The sequence below is a fragment of the Polyodon spathula genome, unplaced genomic scaffold (genome assembly GCF_017654505.1).
Source record: "Polyodon spathula isolate WHYD16114869_AA unplaced genomic scaffold, ASM1765450v1 scaffolds_3454, whole genome shotgun sequence".
Taxonomy (NCBI): Eukaryota; Metazoa; Chordata; class Actinopteri; order Acipenseriformes; family Polyodontidae; genus Polyodon; species Polyodon spathula.
Window position 1 is genome coordinate 1 of NW_024474915.1, and position 9,326 is coordinate 9,326.

Consider the following 9,326-nt stretch of genomic DNA (forward strand, 5'->3'; position numbering starts at 1 on the left):
AAAATAAGAGAAAGTTCTTTGCATGAAGACAACGTGCCTGATCGTGTCCACTGTGGGGAATTAGTGCAAGGGGTTGAGCACGCACTTCACTTGTGAAAGGCAGTGGGATCGATGCCTGCATTCTCCAGTGGTTGCTTTTTATTTAATAAATCGGTTGGGAAATGATCAATCTGGACTGTTATTTTGGAAAGAATAATTTTATTCAATTAGCCGATGGGAAAAATTCATGCAACAAAAGCCACGAGCCAGGTAGGAGTCGAACCTACAATCTTCTGATCCGTAGTCAGACGCGTTATCCATTGCGCCACTGGCCCCTGTGTTCATGAAGTACTGTTAACACTAACGCTGCCATAGCCGCTTTTTGAAGGGCTTTTGCAATTCAAATTTAAGTATCTCCGCGGATGTGAATATCTCGTGCATATCCGTTCTTACGTTTTAATTCATATTTTAATTAATTACACACACTGTGTTTCAGCTGCAGAATCGTAAAAATGAATAAGTTATAAGCACATCCTTCTTCACCTGCAGACCCGAGTTTATGTGGCATATTGAAATCAATACAATAGAGCCTAGAGTTTAGTCTGGGCTTTGTAAGTAAATCAAAGTCATTGTGAAATAACATATTATAATCCTGTTGAGTGCTTGAAACACTGATGAAAGTCATTCTACACATCGTGTATTATTATTATGCAAACTACATTTTTCAGGCAGAACGACTGTGCCAGCCTGAGCGCGAAAGTACAAAAAAATGCATACTCTAACCTCTCTGCAAAGATAAGTGACCAACGGGACATGCTAAACGAAAGCCGGAGACTATTGCATTTTACAACGCTACGAAGTACTTTGTGGATATACTGGATCAAACGGCAAGGCTGTATTCTGTCAAAGGTGGTACTCGCAGGTGGCCTGTGGCTGTTTTTTATAATGTTTTGGACCTGGCAGCCATGCACGCTCTGGTTTTGTAGAAGTAGTAGTAAGGTGCGCGCGCCCCCTTCAAGTAACGGGGATAAGACCTCGGGGTCAGGGGTTATAAACTGGGGCTTGCCTCCTTACTCTCATTGTATTACCTGCTGTAGACGTTGTGTGTACTGTGTGATTAAACGAAAGAACCGGGAAGCTCGCTATTTCTTTTGAAACTTAATTTCGTATGTATTTGCAGCTACAGTGCTTTGCAGTTAGCATTTTGGATTCATTGTACTGACTGTTTTAATTTGATAGGGAACTATAGTGATGTTCCATTTCTATGGAGATTATAAGGAACTACCGGCTGTAAAAGAACCGTCTTGCATTTTAAATTGATGGTAAAGTGCTTTGTAGTTTATTTGGTTTCTTTTATTTATTTGTTTATATATATATATATATATATATATATATATATATATATATATATATATATATATATATATATTTGACGGTTACAAACAGCTATCATTGTAACTGGGAATATATATATGATAGATATATACTGGTAATAAATATCTATGCAAAATAAAGGTTTTGATGTAATTGTTTAAATGCAAATCATTATAAAGCTTGATTGGAAGTATAATTGGTCTTTTCTTTTATTCAGACCTTTTTGTACACTATGTATTTCTTACATATTTCTTACATATTTACTATCTTATTTCTTTGAGTGTTTAAAATGTATATCTGTATTAAATGCATGAGGATTACACAGCACTTCACGTGCAAGTAAAAAGTAATAATATGTGAGCACAGGGCTTTTATTAATTCACGTGCAGTTGTACCGAGGTTCCAATTGAATGATTGATTAGTAATCTAGTCTCGGTACAGCTGCATATAAACTACATGTTTTCACATACTCGAGGTTGTGTGCGGTGAGTTGAGAACGGAATTGGAGACGGAGGAAATAAGAATAATAATATTAGTAGTTGTACTTAAATATCTGCTCACCGTGTTTTGTTTAGTGTTAGTTTTTTTTTTTGTTTGTCTGTTTGTTTTGGCGAATGTGCCGTGTCCTTGTGTCTTTGTTTATTACAACCGTTTATTTTCTGTCTGTTCTGTTCATTTATTAAATGCTGAGTGAGACCATTTGCTCAGCTCCACCAAACCTCCATTATCTATAATGTAAATGACTTACTGGAAACAGTTAAGGTGACAGCATTGCAGGCTCTGCTTGTGATACAGTAGGAATAGCAGCAGTGTGATCCATTGCAGGCTCTGCTTGTGATACAGTAGGAATAGCAGCAGGGTGATCCATTGCAGGCTCTGCTTGTGATACAGTAGGAATAGCAGCAGTGTGATCCATTGCAGGCTCTGCTTGTGAAACAGTATGAATAGTGTCAGTGTGATCCATTGCAGGCTCTGCTTGTGGTACAGTAGGAATAGCAGCAGTGTGATCGATTGCAGGCTCTGCTTGTGATACAGTATGAATAGTGTCAGTGTGATCCATTGCAGGCTCTGCTTGTGATACAGTAGGAATAGCAGCAGGGTGATCCATTGCAGGCTCTGCTTGTGATACAGTAGGAATAGTGTCAGTGTGATCCATTGCAGGCTCTGCTTGTGATACAGTAGGAATAGCAGCAGTGTGATCCATTGCAGGCTCTGCTTGTGATACAGTAGGAATAGCAGCAGTGTGATCCATTGCAGGCTCTGCTTGTGATACAGTAGGAATAGCAGCAGTGTGATCCATTGCAGGCTCTGCTTGTGATACAGTATGAATAGTAGCAGTGTGATCCATTGCAGGCTCTGCTTGTGATACAGTAGGAATAGCAGCAGTGTGATCCATTGCAGGCTCTGCTTGTGATACAGTATGAATAGCAGCAGTGTGATCCATTGCAGGCTCTGCTTGTGATACAGTAGGAATAGCAGCAGTGTGATCCATTGCAGGCTCTGCTTGTGATACAGTAGGAATAGCAGCAGTGTGATCCATTGCAGGCTCTGCTTGTGATACAGTAGGAATAGCAGCAGTGTGATCCATTGCAGGCTCTGCTTGTGATACAGTAGGAATAGCAGCAGTGTGATCCATTGCAGGCTCTGCTTGTGGTACAGTAGGAATAGCAGCAGTGTGATCGATTGCAGGCTCTGCTTGTGATACAGTAGGAATAGCAGCAGTGTGATCCATTGCAGGCTCTGCTTGTGATACAGTAGGAATAGCAGCAGTGTGATCCATTGCAGGCTCTGCTTGTGATACAGTAGGAATAGCAGCAGTGTGATCCATTGCAGGCTCTGCTTGTGATACAGTAGGAATAGCAGCAGTGTGATCCATTGCAGGCTCTGCTTGTGATACAGTAGGAATAGCAGCAGTGTGATCCATTGCAGGCTCTGCTTGTGATACAGTAGGAATAGCAGCAGTGTGATCCATTGCAGGCTCTGCTTGTGATACAGTAGGAATAGCAGCAGTGTGATCCATTGCAGGCTCTGCTTGTGATACAGTAGGAATAGCAGCAGTGTGATCCATTGCAGGCTCTGCTTGTGATACAGTAGGAATAGCAGCAGGGTGATCCATTGCAGGCTCTGCTTGTGATACAGTAGGAATAGCAGCAGGGTGATCCATTGCAGGCTCTGCTTGTGATACAGTAGGAATAGTGGCAGTGTGATCCATTGCAGGCTCTGCTTGTGATACAGTATGAATAGTGGCAGTGTGATCCATTGCAGGCTCTGCTTGTGATACAGTATGAATAGTGGCAGTGTGATCCATTGCAGGCTCTGCTTGTGATACAGTACGAATTGCAGCAGTGTAGCCAATTTTGTAATTTGAGTGAAAAGAATTAATGAGGAATCTCTTTCAATATGATTATGGCCTTGAACACAAACATATATTTTTTGGTCAAAAGATTCAGCAATTAGTTCAATTTACGGTAGCTGCTGTTAATAAACTCACCAGACACAATCAGTGTCACGGGATCACTGAGCTGAGAGGAACATGGTTGATCTTTGTCCTCGACAGCACTACTGGCCCTGGTCAGATACAGCAGCTGCAGCCTATGATATTTCAATCAAGACCTCATCTTGCATTAACATTTGTAGCAACAGATCAAATGTTGTTTTTAGATAGCAATTACAGTCTGCAAATGTTTCCTTACAAAACAATTGACATTTTGATTTGATGGTTATGATTATTGCCTGTTCAGGTATCCAGAGAACCACATTACCACAAATCACAATGCATTGCAGTTTATTCCTCTTCCTCTTACATCTATTATCAAACTTTGAAAAACCTGTAACTAATGTAATCTTAGAAGCTCTGATCTTGTTGTGATTTTACTGGCTAAAATAGTTTGTTGTTTTCAGGAGTAAAGAAAGTGACTGGGCCCTAGTTTGAAGTCTACATGAAAGTGACAGAGAGTAGAACTGTCTAGAATCACATTAGTCGCAGAAAGGAGCCGTTAGATTAATGCAGTTTATTTTCTTACAATTTTATTCGTTGAAATGATTCCTCTCTCAATATTTACCGTTTGCTCCACAACAGTGCCTAACTCTCCTCAATTACATGACAAGCCCCACCCAGAATACTGCAGTTACAACATTTGACCACCTGTAGTGCTAGCACAAGTGCTATGCAAAAATCACATTAAAGGTGAATATTCATAAACCAATGTTAAAGTAGATTCAATTGGCCTTTTATAAAGTTTTTTTTACCATCCCATCATCACACACACACACACACACACACACTAACAGGAATATCACTTCACAGGTTTCTTTAGCAGACAGAGTAAGCTGCATAATGATAAGCTCACATACCTCAAACAACTGCTATTTTTTGGTCAGTGCTCACCATGATAGTATAACGTTTGATCAACACTGCTGTCATCATTATTGTTAATGGAAAACAACTGCTTTAATTCATGTACAGTACAGAGCCAGCCATAACCTGCGGCTTAAAAACCATCTGAAACTGACAAGCCAGACTGTTTGAAGCCAGCAATTCCTCACCAGGCAAACAGTATCACAGTACTGACGCATCATAATCTAAAGTTTCCCAGCCCACATCCTGCCTGGAACTAAACCAAACAGCAACACAACTGCTCCTTATAGAAAACCTCAGTTTCCTTAAACTTTGGTAGAGCTTCACAGCTTCCCAGTGATTTTTTTTTAAATCTCAAAGTGCTAACTGACCACCAGCTACTGTTACAAAAACATGCTGGTGATTTCACGGGATAGTGCAGATGAGCTCAGTGTGTGAATTTGTATTTTGACACTAAAACCTCTTCTTTCTCAGCAGCAGCTTCATTTCTAATCCATAAGTGCAGCACAAACAACATGACATTAATCTAATATCTATACTTCAAACCAGCAGTGGAGCAATAGCAGGTGCAGCTGCAAAAGTTTTCATTTTTTTGTTTTTGTTTTTAACAATGTTACTGTCCTTCGCGGTTTATATTTGCAGATGTTACACATTTGTATCACTATAGCTGCCGGTGTGCGGTGCCAGTAATTCAGATTGTATCCGCCTTCATTTCAACAGGTTGCTATTGTATTAATTTTCCTATCTTTTTTCTCACGGAGGCTGTTACGAGGCACGTCTTCGTGGAAGGTTTTGGGGTTCTATTCAGCACAGTCATTTGCAGTTATATTCTTTGTGCCCGATTCATCCTGTAGTTTAGACGGAAGCTGATGGGTGCTGCTGCGGGCACCAAAATAAACTACAGCAAACCAACACGCCTGCATTTCAGAATTAAAAATAATAACAATGTGAGACAATTTCTGCAAATGTCTTTGAACACTTGATTTATAGAAAGAAAATAAAAACAAATGTAATGTTATCATGCTGATGAGAGGTAAGTTTTCTAGCTTGTTTTTGTGCCAGTGATTTTGCAATGTAGCCCTGGTGTGTCAGTATATCAGGTTCATTTAGAGGTTTAAGAATTATGCAAGTCCAATGTGTTCCAATTAATTGCATATTCCTGTTAATTACAAAAGTGAAAACAGGAAGCTGTGCTTATTAGCCTCAGTACTGAAGCAAAGGTTAGCCCCTATCACACTAGGACTCCTACCCAGGTCCCAACCTGGGTTCTGGTTACCTGGGTCACAATCCCATGTAGTGTGAAACCGCTTTGGGTCAACACACTTTGACCCGGGTTGAACAAGACAAAATGCATGACAGCCGTTTGTAAGCCAACGAAATTGGAAACAGCCACACCTGCACAAAGAGTTCACTTCCGCAAGGAACGTTTCTGTTTGTTCTGTTTAGCCAGATTTTTGTTGCTTGAGTCACAGCATGAGCCAGATTGCAGCAGGGATGTAGAAACATTTGCTCTAATCAACATTTGTGCTGATGGTTCAATCCAGAGAAGCTTGCATGGAAGCGTCTGATTTGGTGTGTTTGATGTTTGTAAATGAGAGTTAAATTAACGTCTGGGGAGGGGGGCCCACAGTAAGGTCTGCACCGGAGCCCATCTTCCTCTGCCTCTACTTCAAACTGTTAGAAATAACTCAGATGCACACTCCTGCAGTAGATGTATTTGCCTTTCCCTCGCTCCCTCTTTGTCAGCCCTAAAATCAGGTATGAGAACAAGCATATGAAATCACTGAATCAAAAAAACTGAGCATTGCACCCATCACCTGCTTGTATCAATTAATAAACCAATGCTGGGCAGCAATGTTACATTTCACTTACACATGAATAGTGACACATACATTAAAATGGCAGCATTGACCGTGAAACAAAACAAAGGACACCAACAAACCAGACTGAATGATTAAACAACATGGTGAGAGTCTGTCACAGAGACGGCCGAAGTGGGCGGCGTCAGAGCCAGGAAAAGTAATGAAATACACAAAACACAGGACGGATGAAATGAAGTGATGAAGACGCCTGTTGGCGCCGGTTTATTACAAAATAAAAGGTTTAAACAAACACGAAAACACAGGACACGGCACTACGCCAAAATAAATAGACAAACGAAAACAGACTAAACTTAACAAAACGGTGCACGGACAGACACTGACAAACACGGTGAGCAGATACTTTGTTGTTATTATTACTACTTTACTTATTTCCTCCGTCTCCAATCCCGTTCTCCGCTCACCGAACACCCAACCGCCAGTATGTGACAACGTGCATCTATATATACTATTGTGCTGGGATTCAATTACCAATTAATTATTCACTTGAATCCCAGCACGTGAATTAATAAAGTGCAATTCCCCGTGCTCACATATTACTACATTTTACTTGCACGTGAAGTGCTGTGCAATCCTCGTGCCTAAATACAAATATACATTTTAAACACTTGTGTTACACAGACCCGTTTATATCCCGTGTACCAATGTCTATACACCAACATTTAACACACCACACGCAACACATAACAGATAATACACAGGGGCGGGCACTTTGCCACATATACCCCCTCCTTGTGCAAAGCACACATGGCCTCAATGGCCACCTCCCCCCTTAAAAGCCCAAAAGTCCCGCCCAAAGTCCTTGGCCAGGACCAGAGGCTTCCAGGGGCCCACAGGTCGTAATGCTGTCAGCAGGGTAGCATTCTCCTGCCAGGGTAGTCCTAGCAGCGGAAAGGCTGCTTGGGGTGTGGTCTCCTGACCTTCCCCCTCCTTCGGCGCCGGCAGCTCCCCTTGGTGGGGCTTCAACCACCGTTCTTCCTGCAGGGAAGAAACTGCAGAGGGAGCAGGTCTCCGGACCTCCCCCACGATCTCCGGCGGAGAAACTGCTGCTGGGGTTGGCGGTCTCCAGACCTCCTCCCCCTCCTCCGGCAGCGAAACTGCTGCTGGGGTTGGCGGTCTCCAGACCTCCTCCCCCTCCTCTGGCAGCGAAACTGCTGCTGGGGTTGGCGGTCTCCAGACCTCCTCCCCCTTCTTCGTGGCCGGCAGCTCCCCTTCGTGGGGTTCCGGCCACAGTACTTCCGGCTGTGATGCGGAGCGGCGGGCAACCCCAGGCGATGCAGAGCGGCGGGCAACCCCAGGCGATGCAGAGCGGCGGGCAACCCCAGGCGATGCAGAGGCATCCTTGGGCGAAGCGAGGCTGGCATCCTTGGGCGAAGCGAGGCTGGCATCCTTGGGCGAAGCGAGGCAGGGCAGTCAGGACAAGCTGGGTGCGGGTGTTGGCCCTCTTTTCGGCCACTGCAGCCGGGAGGTTCTTCCCCGTGCTTCCCTCAGCAGCCTATGCAAGGGCTGCTGAGGACCGCCAGCATCTAGTCCTGGTCCTTCTGGTGAAGGGAGAGGCAGCTCCTGCTCCTCTCCCCCTGATGGAGGTGGAGGCAGAGGAAGCTCCAGCTCCTCTCCTCGTGATGGTGGGGGAAGTGATACCAGCAGGCATTCACCCTCTGCTGGTGGACAGGGACCCAGCAGGCATTCACCCTCTGCTGGTGGACAGGGACCCAGCAGGCATTCACCCTCTGCTGGTGGACAGGGACCCAGCAGGCATTCACCCTCTGCTGGTGGGGGAAGTGATACCAGCAGGCATTCACCCTCTGCTGGTGGACAGGGACCCAGCAGGCATTCACCCTCTGCTGGTGGAGGAGGCAGAGGCAGCTCCTGCTGCTCTGCTCCTGCCGGTGGAGGTTGCGGAGGCAGAGGCAGCTCCTGCTGCTCTGCCCCTGCCGGTGGAGGTTGGCGGAGGCAGAGGCAGCCCCTGCTGCTCTCCCCCTGCCTGTGCGATTGGGTGTTCGGTGGCGGAGCCTGCACCTGCCGAACGGAGTGGCGAGCAGAGGCAGTTCCTGCTGCTTTCCGCCTGCCGGTGGAGGTGGCGGAGGCAGAGGCAGCTCCTGCTGCTCTGCGCCTGCCGGTGGAGGTGGCGGAGGCAGAGGCAGCTCCTGTTTTTTTGCTCTGCTCCTGCCGGTGGAGGTGGCGGAGGCAGAGGCAGCTCCTGCTGCTCTGCTCCTGCCGGTGGAGGTGGCGGAGGCAGAGGCAGCTCCTGCTGCTCTGCTCCTGCCCATGGAGGTGGGAGCGGTGTGTAGTCTCCTGGTGGTGGAGGTGGGAGCGGTGTGTAGTCTCCCCTTGATACAGGGGACTGGTGCGGCTCTCCCTCACTTGCAGGGGACTGGTGCGGCTCTTCCTCCCTTGCAGGAGACTGGTGCGGCTGTGGAGACAGCGGTGGGACCTCTGCCTTCCAGGCGGGAGAGGAGGAACTGCCACAGAAGAGAAAGGCAGAGGTCCCACCGCTGTCTCCACAGCCGCACCATTCTCCTGCAAGGGAGGAAGAGCCGCACCAGTCCCCTGCAAGTGAGGGAGAGCCGCACCAGTCCCCTGTATCAAGGGGAGACTACACACCGCTCCCACCTCCACCACCAGGAGACTACACGCCGCTCCTACCTCCACCGCCAGGCGCAGAGCAGCAGGAGCTGCCTCTGCCTCCGCCACCTCCACCGGCAGGGGCAGAGCAGCAGGAGCTGCCTCTGCCT

At 45.9% G+C, this 9,326-nt stretch overlaps 1 non-coding gene across 1 annotated transcript; it reads right to left on the reverse strand.

The window, feature by feature from the left end:
* Positions 1-241: 241 nt before the first annotated feature.
* On the reverse strand, positions 242-314 carry trnar-acg. Its single transcript has one exon. It is a non-coding gene; the product is annotated as a tRNA-Arg (tRNA).
* Between the last annotated feature and the right edge of the window lie 9,012 nt (positions 315-9,326).